The sequence below is a fragment of the Callorhinus ursinus genome, unplaced genomic scaffold (genome assembly GCF_003265705.2).
Source record: "Callorhinus ursinus isolate GAN/ISIS: 27379988/994484 unplaced genomic scaffold, GSC_fseal_2.0 scaffold2, whole genome shotgun sequence".
NCBI lineage: Eukaryota > Metazoa > Chordata > Mammalia > Carnivora > Otariidae > Callorhinus > Callorhinus ursinus.
Genome location: NW_027397064.1, coordinates 68,501,702 through 68,517,967, shown reverse-complemented (window position 1 = coordinate 68,517,967; position 16,266 = coordinate 68,501,702).

Sequence of the window (16,266 nt, the reverse complement as noted above, 5' to 3'; positions counted from 1 at the left end):
TGTGTGTGTGTGTGTGTGTGTGTGTGTGTGTGTGTGTGTGTGTGTGTCTTATAGAGGTGAGAAGACTTTTTTTCTATGAAAATTAAGGGTTTCACAAGGATACTTGCTTTAATTCATAGTCACTTATGATACCAAGGGACTCTCCCAGGCAGAACCAAGAGGCCTCCTCAAAATAAAATTTGAATCTAGCCCAAACATGAACAAATGGACAAACATGTTCCCAAAATCTAACCCCTTTTTGTAAACCTACAATGATTGGTATTCTATACTCATCTTGACTGTTTTTTATGTCCCCAGAAGTGCAGTTACAGGTTTTTGGTATATCTCCTGAAATAAATCTTTTGCAAAACGTATTCTAAAGTAACCGAATGGAGAGACTTGTTATGTGGAAATAAGTAGTCATAAAGCTGTTACAAGTTGGAGAGATTAATAAAAAAAAATACAACTTTGGTTGCAGAATGGTTGATTTTTGGTTTTAGAATCATGAGGTCCTTCTTTGTGGTAATATTTGTATAGTAGGCCTAGTTTTTATTAAAGTTACCAGTCGACTCTCATATTAAAACCCATATTACCAGGTGTAAAGAAATTGTTGATTTTAAATCTAACAGGAAGGCTGGCCCTCAAAAGCTGGATAAGCAACAAAAAATAGTTATCATATGAGTAGAGAAGCCAACGTCTGTCTTTGTTTTACCCATTTATTATTAACTGGGCAATTATTAACTGCCCAGTCAGGAGAGCTCTCCTCCCTCCCTTTCCTCAGAGAAAGTAGGATTCTTTTTTTTTTTTTTTTTTTGAAAGTAGGATGTAGTATTCTTACAAAATTCCCAAGAGTTCTCAATGGTCAATGTTCTCAATTCAAGTTGTTTGGCCCATCCTCAATTCTAGAAGGCTTGTAAAAGTCAGGAAAAACTATAAACAATATTATATTATTTCTGAAGACTTCCTCCTAAGAAGATAGAAGGCCCCTCACTTGCAGAGCCATAGAGGATGCCGGGAGCTGCTGGTTGTGTTCAAGCTGAGAAGAGGAAGCCAGAGAACAATCTGGAAGAATTTCTTGTAAGCATTTCTGGCAAGAGAGCTCAGAAGAAAAGTCCAAGACTCCTCACATTTCTTGTGATTGTTTCTCTCATTCTAAAATGTACCTAATTTTGTATTTGTAATTTCACGTTCTTTTTCCTAAAAGTGACCCTCCAATTTGTACAAGCCTCGGGCCCTCCAGAAACATGAACTGTCCCTGCTGGAAGTCCACTAGATCCTTCTTTCCCTGAGAAACTTACTACTTGCCAACAAAAGTCTTGCCTAAGTTTTCCATAGAACAGCTAATTGACTAGAGCCAAGGGTTTAGCTTCCAGTAACATGTTATAATATCTTATGGTCCGGGACACCTGGGTGGCTCAGTTGGTTAAGCAACTGCCTTCAGCTTAGGTCATGATCCCAGGGTCCTCCCATGGACCTGGGATGTGGCAAACATGGACCCTGGGATCAAGCCCGCATCGGGCATCTTGCTTAGCGGGGGGCCTGCTTCTCCCTCTGCCTGCCGCCCCCCCTGCTTGTGCTCTCTCTCTCTGACAAATAAATAAATATAATCTTTAAAAAAATATCTTATGGTTCAACTCTAAAGAACAAGGTTGTTGGAAAGTTGTGCTCAGAAGGTTGATTCCTCGGAATACCAGAAACGGCTATAAAAATAAAATTGATCATGCTTTGAGCAAATTCCAGTTTGTAATATAAATTAAGCTGGGGCAAACTAGGAACTGTAGGCATAATCTCTGTTGAATAAGAGAGAAAACTAATGAAGGTGGAGCCATAAGGCACTGTTTTATATTGTACAAATAGAAGATATACTAGTGTGCTTGACTAAAACAAAACTACAGTCTAAAATCTAAAATTCTACTCTGTGTGTGTGTGTGTGTGTGTGTGTGTGTGTGTGTGTGTCTCCATTTCCCTCCTCTCGTCCCAAAAAGGGGGGGGTGTTCTCCTATTGTAAAAGACAAAAATGATCATTCTCGGGTCTTCTTGAGCTAGTAAAGTCTTTTTTTTTTAAAAGATTTTATTTATTTATTTGAGAGAGAGAGAGAATGAGAGATAGAAAGCATGAGAGGGAAGAGGGTCAGAGGGAGAAGCAGACTCCCTGCTGACCAGGAAGCCCAATGTGGGACTCGATCCCGGGACTCCAGGATCATGACCTGAGCCGAAGGCTGTCGCTTAACCAGCTGAGCCACACAGGCGTCCTAGTAAAGTCTTTTTAACTTGAAAAAGAAAATTATGAGATCCCATATCTGATGGGCAATGTTTCCCTTTAACCACTGATGCTGTTATGTAAATAGATCTTAGGCTGAGAAGTAGTCACTTAGTTTGCCAAATATAATCTGACCATTATATTCCCTAATCCAAAGTAAATAGTTTCCTATAGAACTGATTGATCTGGGATTCAAGTGTCAAAGATTTTCGGAAGATGAATAAAAGCATTAAGAAAAATAGTCATTGCGTTTAGAATTTAGATTTATGGATGGAAGATATCATTGATTCAGTGGATCAGTGATTACAGGAAGATGAAATTTCCCTTCAAATGGAAAACAGTCATTGCATTGGTAGAACACACTTTGGCTTTCAAAAACTTTTCAAAGATTAGAGAGGGCAGATGGAAAAAAAAAATTTAAGCAAAGTTAGTCTTAGCACCAGTGACATAATGAAAAAAAAAGTACATGTTTGCCACATCCCAGGTTATACTTAATAGAGTTTGAAGAAAAAAAAAAACATGGAGGTTAAGGTTCATTAATTAGTCAAGCACATTATCAGCATGAACGCTGAGGTTCTTTGTCCTTCATTTCTTTTTTTTTTTTTTTAAGATTTTATGTATTTATTTGACAGAGAGAGAGAGACAGTAAGAGAGGGAACACAAGCAGGGGGAGTAGGAGAGGGAGAAGCAGGCTTCCCGCTGAGCAGGGCGCCGGATCCGGGGCTCGATCCCAGGACCCTGGGATCATAACCTGAGTCGAAGGCAGTTGCTTAACAACTGAGCCACTCAGGCGCCCCTGTCCTTCATTTCTTATTGCATGCCTCTGCTTGCCTGTTGCCAGATTACTGAAGCTTCCTTTCAAAGAGTAAACCACTGGAGTAAGAAAGTGTGAACATACCACTTTGGGGCACCAGGTATGGATTGTGGGTCAATGAATCTTAACATTTTAGGTATCCAAATAAAGAAAGGAAAAGAGTAAGGGGAAGGATTTTTAAAAAGCATTATTAGCTAGGGGCGCCTGGGTGGCTCAGTCGGTTAAGCGGCCAGCTCTTGATTTCTGCTTAGGTCATGATCTCAGGGTCATGATCTCAGGGTCATGAGATGGAGCCCTGAGTGAGGCTCTGTGCTCAGCAGGGATTCTGCTTGAGATTCTCTCTCTGCCCCTCCCCACCCCTCTGCACACACACTCTCCCTCTATTACTCTCTCGAATAAATAAATAAATCTTTTTTAAAAAAGCTTTAAAAGCTGTGTATGAAGAACTTGATGACTTTGGGAGATAGTTTCTCAGTCTTTCCAACTAAAAGTAGTATTTCTCTCTGTGAATTTCTGTTATATAACTTTGGATTTGTAAGTATTTTCCTTTTTTTTAAAGATTTTTTTATTTATTTGACGGAGAGAGACACAGCGAGAGAGGGAACACAAGCAGAGGAGTGGGGGAGGGAGAAGCAGGCTTCCCGCGGAGCAGGGAGCCCGATGTGGGGCTCGATCCCAGGACCCTGGGATCATGACCTGAGCCGAAGGCAGACGCCCAACGACTGAGCCACCCAGGCGCCCCCCCTTTTTTAAACTAAAAAATACCTCGTATTTCCTTATCACATAGCTTCTTGCTATTTGTGAGAAGTTCTCCATTTTCCCTTTGGTTAAGAGATACAAGGAACTGGACTTAGTAACACAACAACTAATCTTAAGCCAAATTTGAGCCAATCTTATTAACACAAACTAAATCTTTTCTATGTGTCTCCATTTTACAAGGACATGTTCTGAAATATGATAAGAAAAGCTATCCTTGAAGTATTTCTAGACAAATTAAAAGCAGGAAATACCAGAGATTTCATGTGCTGAACTCTCATGAGATTTACTGCCCAATTTAGCAGGTTCAGCATGAGCCTGGGATATGCCTCTGTACATTTTGATGCAAATTCCGAGCGGACTGAACTTGTAAAGCCTTAGAATTTCATCCATCACTTAGCATTTCTTTGATTTGGGGTTATATGTCACCATTAATCACAAAAATACAAGATCCCTTGAAGTATGGCTACTTGGGCTCCTCTGTACAATTAATAGGATATAAATGAACAAACAAATCAAGTTGATCCATGAGCCAAATGATCCAGATTTAAGTCTAAAAGTTATTTAAAATTTTGTATTTTCAAATAATTTTCAGAATGCTTAAATATAGCATTCTCTCAGGGGTCTGGGTGACTTTCTGGACTGCCTTACTCTGCCTCAATGAGGAAATTTAGCAGCAAATGTGGACCCTGAAGCTACATATGATCTTGCTTGGGTTTGCTGCCCCCAGTATAGCTATCACCACCTGCTTAATGCACCTTTGACATCCTGGTCCCTATATTGTTAAATCAGTGAAATAGACAAAATTGGAAATAGGAAAACGTTTGTAGAACACATAATGGTCCAAGTGGGATGCAAGAGTCATTTTCATTTAGAAAAAAAGACTGTATAATTTTCTTACTTGAAATTTTTCATTCCTTCCTCATTGGCTATATCTGAGGTTCTAAGATTCAAGCTCATGCAGTGGGCACCGGTGTGTGGTAAAGGTTTAAAGTATCAAAGTTAGGGGCACCTGGTTGGTTCAGTCTGTGGAGCCTGTGACTCTTGATCTCAGGGTTGTGAAGTCTGAGCCCCATATGGGGTGTAGAGATTACTTAAAAATAAAATCTTTAAAATATAAAATAAAGTATCAAAGTTAAAGGAACTTTGATTTTCTGCATTTGGGGTTCTTAGAAAAAAAAGGGCCTTTCCTTTATGAAATGCTGGCATTTGCAAAAGTAAGTTTGAGAAAAAAATGATTCAATGAACAAAACAGAAAGTTGATCATCTTAAAATGTCCTTAAAATTTGCTGGTCTGTGAAATCCAAAAGTCTGGGAATCACTGCCCTGTGAGGTGGTGAGGAACTTCTTCCTGTACCATCTAAGACTCTTCCGGTCCAGCTGTTTATTCTCCAACTTCATTCTTCCCCGCTTTAAGCAGAGGAATTCTGGAATGCAGACACAGTTTATGAATGTATCATACACCTCTAGGCTGCACAGTTCCATCCACTTCTTGTCCTCCTGGGAAACTCCTAACTGTCCTTTAAAACTCAGGGGGAAAAAATATTACTTTCTTTGTGAAACCTTCGCTGGCAACTCCATCTGATCTCCTCAGGAAGACTCTGGACCCTTCTGGTTTTCTGCTCCCACTGCTTCTGGGTACCCCCTGGCTACAGGCTGTCATAACGATGTGTTTGTTTGACTGTATGCACCATATACAGTGACATCTTTCGGATACGGATTTTCTTCTCAGGTTCATTTTTTATTCACCTCATCTGAGTCAATGGTTGACACATAGTAGGTGCACAATAAATGTATGATTGGATTTTGGGTGGATGGGTAATTAAATGATACCTTGCAATAGTCTTGCTTGCATTCATTAATTTAGTAATTCATGAAGAAATATTTAAGTGCCTGTTATGGAATAGCCTTACCGGGTACCCTGATAGTTGCACAATATAAAAGATAGCCTTTATTTGTAATTTGCATATAATCCAATTGGGAAAGACAAAGACTCCATATGGAACATGTTATATAATCAGTACAGAAAATGATCAAAGGCCAGGGCAGCATATGTTATACATGAATGAATGGAGCCTAAGGTCAGTGTTTTCAACTTTTACCAGGAGACTCTGTCATAGTTTATGTTGGCCAGAGGTTTCAAGAAGGATGTGGGAATTGGTTTGAATATTATGAGCCCTCTGTGCTACGCAGCCAGGGCCACACAAAATCAAGGCTCTTGTTCTCTCTCCCAAAGCTGTTCCCTCCATCCATTTCACGACCCTTTGACTTGTCTGCCTGTTTGTAGCCCTGCCTCATCCCTCATCCTTGACACCCAGGACTGCTTTTCTGTCTCTGATCCTTCAGTTTTTCTTCCTCAACTGTAATTGATCCTTGCTGGCTGCTTTTGCAGCCCTCCATAAAGGCCTAGGGTGAATAAGCCACCTGGTGTTTTCTAGTCCAGTTCTTTTATTTTATTGACAAGAAATCCGAGACCCGGTAGTCACAACTCACCTGAGATCCTCTGGCTATCATTAACATTCTACCTCCAGGGCTTTTCCCACCCTCCTAACCCTCCTACATTGTATCCCCATGGAGCATCTTTGAAATGTCCAAAGTAAATTAAAATGTGGGTCTCTCTGAATCGTGTTCTGTTGCTTCCGTGAAACCTTGGTCACTGAAATGTTCGTTTGAGGGCGAAGGATCTGTGACTTTCTGCGGCAAGTGTGCATTAGGTTTTCTTTCATAGGAATTCTAGGTAGTTTTGATTCTATGTTTTTCTTTTCATTAAAAATGTGGGATGTTAAATAGAAATTTGTTAGCAGTTTTAACAGAACTGGACCATGAAAGTGCTATCATGAAGTTCTACATTAGGCATTACCTGAGAACCACTGGCCCTTTCTGGGTCTCAGTTGGCTCACAGGTAAATTTAGGGCGAGGAGGAGATAATCACCAAGATCTCTTCCAGCTTCTAAACCCTATAATTATTTGCACACCTGTTATATTAAAATGTGTTTTTCATTGACCTAGAAGTATGCACACTTAATTTTAAAAATTCATGCTAGGCAGAAGTATGTAAAATAAAAACGGAGTGTTTTTGTTACTTATGTACAGCTTCCCCTCACGTAGATACATACACTCACACACACTCACACCCACACTTATGATTAGAAATGATTCTCTTTTATCCAAACTCACTGGAGGGGTACCTTTCAGACCGGTTTCCCTAAGTAAGTATACAGAAAACAAAACCCAGAAATACCTTTCATTCTTCCTAATTGAGGTTACGAGAAGTGGTATACAAATAGTAATACTTTACAGAATTAAACTCCACAGACTTCTAGCAATTTTTTGCGAGGAAATAGCTGCTTTCATCCCTAATTGCAATAAAGTAGAAAAAAGCCGAAAGTCATTTTCATCTTTATTCAAGTCTTTAGGTTTACTTTATTTTTAAAAATCAACTTTCAAGGAGCATTTAAACATGATTCTGTTTAACTTAAACCAATTTGTACCCTATTTATATTTACAGAGAGGCGACAGAAGTCCCAGTTTTCCACGGTTTTGTCTTTTGATTTTGGATGAAATCTTAGTTGTTTAATGAACTACAATATTTATATTTAGTTAAAGCTCTGCTATCATTTATAACCAGATGAGACAGCCAAGGGAAGATAAATTGATAATTTATTCCTCGTGCATTAGGGAAACAGTGCTTGTATTTACAATATGCTTAGCATAGCAATTCCCTGCCTAGCCTCCTAATATTTGTGTACATTTTATGGTGGAGTGTGACTTTCAAATTAAAAATGATTTGTTGCAAGAATATTGACTGGGAAATGCATTCTGAGAGGAGATACAGAGAAGATGTAATGAGATTTTTCACTATTCTTAGCCCTGGGCTGTTCAATAATTTCTCTTCTTTAAAGCTAAGAGGAAGAAAGGGGACCTCAAACTGAGTGGCAGATGTTAAGTCAGGAAATGGGAAACTGCGCCTTCCCCGGAGCTTCAAGTCATCTCCATGACCTCTGTGGCCTCGTTGAAAGGCTTTCTCTGAATTGAATGACAACATGGAGGCTGTGGGTAATATTCCAAATCAGAGAATGTGGGTGTGACTGGGAAGCCATGACCCTTGCCCTGCGTGGTAGTTCAGACCTAGGTTAGGGGCGAGGTGTGAAGGGCTTTGCAGCACTGGGTGGTCTGACAGGGTCTCTGAGCCCACCAAGAGGACACCTAAGAGATTTACCCTGAGTGCTCCTACCCTGGGGCTTGCTCTGCGTCTCTGGGTCTATCCTCCCAGCCTTCCTTCAGCATATCCAATTAACATCCAGGAGTCAGGTACTATTTGACCCACGTGTTTTCTAGAATCTGTGTAGACATGCAAACATAGGTGAATGCAGAATGTTTTAGAAAACCACTCCTACCTCCTGCTTCAGGGCATATACACAGTGCCATGGCTCAGAAATGACCCAAGGTCCTGCAGAAATAGAGCACAAACTGGTATGGACATAAGTGACAGAAAACATAACTCTGAGATCAGGGTCTCCCCGCCTCCACCTCTGCCAAAGCTTTATGGAGATATAATTCACATCTAACACTGTGTAAGCTTACGATATTACAATGTGACAGCATTTGACACAGGTCTACACTGAGAAATGATTATGTACAATAAGGTTAGTTAACACATTCACCAGCTCACATAGTTACTTTGTGTGTGTGGGGGGCAGGGATGAGAACTTTTAATATCTACTCTCTTAGCAACTTTCAAGTATACACTATAGTATTGTTAACGGTGGTTGCCATGCTGCCCATTGCATCCGCAGGACTCACTCATCTCATAACTGAAAGTTGGTTTTGTACCCCTCGGTCGCCTTCACCCATTCCTCACCCCCCCTCACCACCACCAATCTTCTCGGTTTCTGTGAGTTTAGTGTTTTTGAGAGTCCACATATAACCGAGGTAATACAATCTTTGTCTTTCTCTGCCTGACTTATTTGAACAGGGTCTTTTAAGGTAGAACTTTTTAATGCCAATTTGTTGAAGTACCGCAGCAGTTAATGAAATAATACAGTTGTGATTTCAGCTTTTTCATTAGGGAGTTTAAGAAACATTGTTGTTTTTATGTGTTTTTAAAAAGATGCCAGTTACCAAGACCAAGCAATTTATTGTTTTCCTCAGAAACTTTGTTCATTTTCTCAAAACCGGCATTTTTTACAATGTCTCACACATTGAGTCTCTTCTCTCGCCCTCGCCCCGTGCCTCTGCCCAATTTGCATGACCTTCTGCTCTCCCATCATTGCTTGTTAACCTGGTAAACCAGGGAATATTGCCTTTTAGCGGCTTTGCCTGCACTTCCCTATGTGTAACCCACTGCCAAGCAGACAAAACTGGTATTTATCACATCGGGGCAGGTTTTCACTGCTTTCAAATAACAGCTGTCTAGAGAGCAGGCATGGGGCAGGCACTGAGCAGTTTCTATGAAGAGAAGAAAAGTGGAGCGTGGGAACTGCTAAAAGGAGGAATCAGCCTGCTTTCCCAACCATCACGAAGAGGAGACGGGGTAACTCTGTGAAAGAAAAGGATGCTCCAGGAAGGAAGACGGAGAAAAGAAGGCAGAATCAGCAGAAAGGAAATGCTTTAGATCTCAGGACATGGCACGGTGATTTTATTTGAAGATGGGGCAAGGCCATCGGCTACTAGGAGGTTCCTCAAGGCATAAACTATCATTTTTCTCGGAATGGGTTCTGTTGCTATTTGGAGAGAGAGGAAGTACATTCCCTCCTCAAGGGGATGGGATTTATTTCAGGAAGTTTCCCTTGGTCACTGACTGGTATACCTTTTTCAGAATATTTGTCATATTTGTCTCTTTGTCTGTTTATTCGTCTGTCACTAAGGAAATAATAACTAGTATCATTCCTGCACGTGTATGTGTGTGTGTGTATGTGGTGTGTGTTTAGAAGAGTCACTGAGGACTGGAAAAAGGAGCTATTAGCGGCTCAGGACATGGAAGTACCTTGGAATAGGTGTTGGTCATGATGAGACACTGGAAAGAAGGCACCTCAGATTCAAAAAGTACAAAGTACCCAACTTTGTTAGGGTCTGGCCAGGGCAATGGGAAGCAAGAATGGAGTAGAGGTCAAAATCACCAGCAGGTGGAGAAGCTTTAAGCCAAGGTGTTCAGGTTTGTCCATAGAGAGTTATGGGGGTAAAAAGATAAAGGCAAAAATCCAAACAATATAGAAAGGTATTAAATGAAAAGTAGAAAATTTCCATCCCAACTCCCCACCCCCTTAGGACACTATGGAGGTGTTCTTTATTAAAAATATACCCACTTTCGTGGTGTTGGAAATCAATGCTTAACCCTTGCAAGGGGCTTGGTGCTGGGGTACCAGTGCTATGTTTCTTGATCCAGGTGCTGGTTATACAGTTGCAGTGAGTTTGTGAAAATTCGTTAAATTTTACACTATTTTTTGGTCTATAGCATACTTAAACTAAAAAGTTTTTTAAGCAAGCCATATTTATTTGAAATATTTCAGACTTACAGTAAGATACTAAGAATATTGTAACAAACACAGGCACCTGTATACCCATTACCCAGTTTAAGAAATGAAGTGTTACAAAAACCCTGTGCATCATTACCTGAGCACATTTCCAACTCCCATCTCCAGATAACTACCACCTTCATTTTGTAGTTTTTCTTTCCCATAATTTATATTGTTACAAAATATATATCTATTCCTAAACAAGGTATACACTGTTTTGAGTGCTCTCTAGTTTCATTCGACATGGATCTCTCTGCAACTTGCCCTATTTTAAAAAATGGAAGTGAAATTTACATGATATGCAAGTAACCATTTTAATGACACAGTTCAGTGGTGTTTAGTATTCACAGTTTTGTGCAATCACTAGCTATCTTGACTTTCACAACTTTTTCATTACTCCATAAAACACCTCATACTCATTAAGAAATCACTCCTCATTTACCTATCCTCTCAACTTCTGGTAAATTCTATTTCTGTCTCTATGGATTTGCCTATTCTAAATATATAAATTTATAAAAAGAATCGTACAATACATGACTTTTGCTGTCTGCCTTCTTTTACTTGGCATAAGTTTTTCAAGGTTCATCCAAGTTGTATAATAACATGTTTCAGTATCTCATTCATTTTTGATTGAAGCCCACCTAGTGGGTATGAAATGGTATCTCATTCTGGTTTTAACTTGCATTTCCTTATTGACCAATGGTGTGGAATGTCTTGTCAGGTATTTGTTGTGAGATTTGCGTATTTTCTTTGGACAAATATCTGTTCAAGTCCTTGGCCCAGTTTTTAGATGGGTTATTTGTCTTTTTATTATTGAGTTGCAAATGTTCTTTATATATTCTGGATACTAGAGCCTTATCAGATCTATGATTTGCAATTATTTTCTCCCATTCTAGGGTTGCCATTTCACTTTTTAATAGTGTCCTTTCATGCACAAAAGTTTTTAATTTTAATGAAGTCAGAATTAACCTTTTTTCTTTTGTTTCTTGTGTTTTTAGTGTCATATCTAAGAAGGTTTTGCCTAACTCATAGTCATGAAGATTTGCTCTCATATTTTTCTTAAGAATTTTATGGTTTTAGCTCTTACATTTAGGTATATGGCCCATTTTGAATTAATTTTTGTTTATGGTATGAGGAAGACATTCAACTTAATTTGTTTGTATGTGGCTACCAAGTTGTCCCAGAATCATTTGTTGAAAAGACTCTTCTTTCACCAATGAATTGCTTTACCACCCTTGTTGAAAATCAGTTGATTATCCCTGTGCCAATGCTGCATAGTCTTGATTACTATAGCTTTGCATTAAAATTTGATATTGGGAAACCTGGGTTCTTCAACTTTTTCTAGATTGTTTTGGCTATGTCAGGTCCTATGTGTTTCCATATAAATTTTAAGATTAGCTTGTCAATATCTGCAAAAACCCAGCTGGAATTTTGATACAGATTGCATTAAATCTATAGATGTATCTGGGGAGGATTGCCATCTTAACAATATTAAGTCTTCCAATCCATGAACTTGGGATGTCTTTTTATTTATTTAGATTTTCCTTAATATCTGTCAACAATGTTTTACGGTGTCAGAGTATAAGTTTTGCACCTCTTTGTTAAATTTACTCATAAATACTTTATTCCTTCTGATGATGTTATAAATGCAATTGTTTTCTTAATTTCATTTTTGGATTTTTCATTGCTTGTGCACAGGAATATAATGGATTTTTGTATATTAATCTTGTTGATGAACGTGTTCATCAGTTCTAATTTTTGAAAGGATTTCCTTTATACAAGGGAATGTCATTTGCAAATAGATAAAGTTTTATTTTTTCCTTTCCAATCTAGACGTCTTTTGTTTCATTTCCTTGCCTAATAGTCCTGGCTCTATCTTTGTTACAAAGTTGTGTAGAAGTGGCAAGAGTAGATATTCTTGACTTATTTCTGATCTTAGGGGAGATTTCATTGATTTATGTGCTAATATTTATTATAGTCTCCTTTCTGCTTGCTTTAGGTTTAATTTGCTCTTACTTCTAGTTTTATTATATGGAAGCTTAGGTTAGTTATTGTAGGCATTTTTGCTTTCTCATATGTGTATTTAATGCGACAAATTTTCCTTTAAGGACTGCTTAGCTGTATCTCACAAATTTTAATATTTGTATTTTTTACTTAGTTCAAAATATGTTTAAACTTCTCTTGAGGTTTCTCTTTGACAGTGTTATTTAAATGTGTGTTCTTTAATTATCAGATACTTAGGAATTTTCCAGATCTCTTTCTAGTACTTGTTTTTTTTTTTTTTTGGTTTTAATTTTGTTGTGGTATAAGAATACACTTTGCATGATTTCTATTATTTTAAATGTTGAGGTTTTGTTATAGCCCAGAATGTGGGCTATAATATAGTGAATACATATATTCACCAACACTATAACATATAATATAGTGAATATTCCATGTGTCCTTGAGAAGATGTGTATTCTGTTGTTGTCAGGTGAAATGTCCTCTAAATATCAATTACATCAAACTATTTGATTGTGCTGTTCAGGTCATGTATATTCTTACACTGATCTTCTGCCTACTTGTTTCAATTCCCAAGACAGGAATGTTGAAGTCTCGAAATGTAATTGTGATTTGGTCTATTTCTCCTTTCTGATATATTAGACTTTTGCTTCATGTATCATAGAAGTGTGCTGTTGGGTGAATACACATGTAAGATTTTCATGCCTTCTGGGAGAATTGGTTCCCTTATGTAGTGTCCATTTTTATCCCTGATCATTTTCCTTGTTCTGAAATCTACTTTGACTGAAATTAATGTAGCTATTCCAGTTTTCTTTAGATTAGTATTAACATGGCAGATCCCTCTCCATCTTTTTACTTCTCTCCTGTCTTTATATTTAAAGTGGGTTTACTGTAGACAGTATGTAACATATGTTTTCAGTGTATCTATATGACTATATGTATTATCAATACATCTCTAGCTTCCTGTCTAAATAAATACAACTGATTTATTTTCCTGACATTTTTCCTAATGAAGAGAACGTCCTCTTCTTCTCAAAATACAAGTAATCACTGGACTGTAATAGAGCATTTTTATAAACAGTTTCCTTGAATTTTCTGACTCACGATAGTTGTTTTCTGAAGTCACTTACTTCAGGAACAGTTATTTAATACTGAACATCATGGATTGAGACTGGATTATGTCGCTGAGGGGCCAGAAGAGTCCAGGAGGATAAAACTATGACATGAAAGACTCCTGAGTGTCAGGAAACTTTTTAAATTCAGAGAAAATTGTTTCATCATATGTAGTGATTATGTCCTACATCACAACAATTTAGACCGAGTACAAGCATAGAGTTTAGATGAGATGGAGTTCAACACTCGATTCATAAATGAGGAATCTGAAACCAAGATCCGCACACCTAAGTTTCCATACAGCAGATCATATTTTCCTTGTGCTTTTGGCAGAGCAGCGTAAGTTACATTATAACATTGTTTCTGTGGTTGTTTTACCAGAAAGATCCATCCCAGCAGCTACCTAGATTGACACTTTTGAGCGGCCATGAGCCAAAGAAAGAGGCTGTTTTCTGTGGTAGGGGGTGGGGAGGTACTATCTTAAATAAGATGTCCCAACCTCGAGCTGAACTCCATGTGCTTAATCTCTTTTTCAGCTATTTTTCAACATTCTTGTGTTCATTTTCAGATCTTGCAACTTTTAATCTTGAATTCAAATCTCCGAATTGTATTTACCAATTCCATTTAGATTGCTGTTAGTGAAAGTAGCATCCTCTTTGTTTCTGGGCACTTTATCTTGCAGCGAGGAGAATTTACTTGTGTAAATGACTACTACTTGGCAATGCCCAACTACCATTGCAGACTTACCTTCTCTGGGCAGTTACTAACAAGGGCCTACAAACTTCAGGGTCTTCTGAGTTGGTTAAAAAAAAAAAAATCTAAGGCTTAAAAGCGAAGATTGGAATTGTGTGAAGCTCTAATGTCTTCCTAAATATATTTTAAGGTTTTAAACAAGAACTCTTTCTTAGATATTTTAAATTTCTTATTCTAGTCATCCATGATGCCAGCAAATAAGTAAAGTCTTTAATTTAGAGAAAGCAACCACCAAATATTTGCAGTATTTTTCTTTTCAAATGTTTGAATTGACAGTTTTATTTCAGGATGTTTCTTAATTTAACCAAACAGACTTGTCAGCCTGTGCTATTACAGGGGCTCCTCACAGTATAAGTAGAATGACAGTGTTAGTATGTCTTTCCATTATTGCAGAAACTCTATTTTTTTAAAGTGCCTTTAGTAGGATTCTGGGAATTCTCTGTAGGTTAACAGTGGGGCTCCCACCATTTAGAATTCTTTTCTCCTAATGAAAGGCGTCTGAACCCTTGAACTCTGTCAGGGACTTAGGCATGTTCCCTGGGCCTGATTTTCATCCTCAGAAAATGGAGGTCAGATACATGTCAAGAATAAAGGAAGGGTCAGATTAGAGTACTTAAAGACTTTGTACATATCCAGATGACGTTAATGCCTTGACCATAGTCTCTGGAAACTGCTAGGCACTTGGTGAGTGAGTGAACTAACAAATGAATGAATAAGTAAATAGTGAGTAAAAATGACAGCAAATATTCAGGGAAGCAATTATTTATATGCATGGTAAAATGTCTTCCTTTCTGTGTGTTTGCCTGGGGTAAATGGAGATTGTTATAAAAAATATAACATTTCCCAGGGCGCCTGGGTGGCTCAGTCGTTAAGCGTTTGCCTTCGGCCAGGTCATGATCCCAGGGTCCTGGGATCAAGCCCCGCATCAGGCTCCCTGCTCGGTGGGAAGCCTGCTTCTCCTTCTCCCACTCTTCCTGCTTGTGTTCCCTCTCTCGCTGTCTCTCTCTGTCAAATAAATAAATAAAATCTTTAAAAAATATATATAACATTTCCCCAACATGTTCCTTTTCCAAGGGACTAAGGCAGTATAAATTGGTAATGCATTTTCATAAGGAAATGACTACTGGAGATGCTAATTTAGAATTATAAGGATTTCATCATTTCTTATAAAAACTGGGTTTAATTATGACCACTTTACTTGATGATAGTATCTATGAATCTCAGTTTGATAAATGTGTGAAATAACATAAGGGGGAAATCATGTCTGTGTTCTATCTCTGTAATTACTATAGTGGGTTTATGAGCTCAGGTGTGTAAGACATAAAATTTTCTTAATTGTCTCTTACTCAGCTTCTGGCTTTTGGCATCTTTTCCATTAAACTGAAAGAAAAAGGGGCAAAAACTCTAGATCTTTGTTGGGGTCCCTTCTCCCTCCCCCAACACCCACACTCAGTTCCTGGGGTTGTGCCAAGTGCATGGGAACGTACACAATACTCAGATTCGGGGCAGAGGGTGCGACTTATTCATTGTTAGTCCCAGCAAAAATGCTGCTGCGATGTTCCTCATCCTTGTTTGTATGGCCTCATCAGGTCCGGATGGCCCCCTGGCTCATGCTTGTGCTGCAATGTTCCTCATCCTTGTTTGTATGGCCTCATCAGGTCCGGATGGCACCCTGGCTCATGCTTGGGACAGAGGAATTTTTTGGTAAGGTTGTGTCAAGTCTGACTTTGTTAGATGTGTGCCCTGCTCCCTTTCCTCTCTGGGGTCTTCCTCTATAGGGTTTTGCTACCATCTTGGGGCCTCATTAGATGTACTTGTCTCTCTCATCCCAGCCCCTCTGCACTATCTATCCTCTTCTCCTGCCACTTCCCCCCACTTCCCCAGGAAGAATGTCTATGCAACAGAGGGGCGATCCTTCTCTACATTTCTTCTGGACACTTAGTCTGGGGCTTTTAGTGTAACAAGTGTGGGGAAGTGTTAGAGGGTGCTTTCATGTTTTGCTGTGCCACTTGTCTCCCTTACAACCAACTCCTGCTTGAAAGTGAGAAAGGGAAAAAGAAACAGAAAAAGAAGGA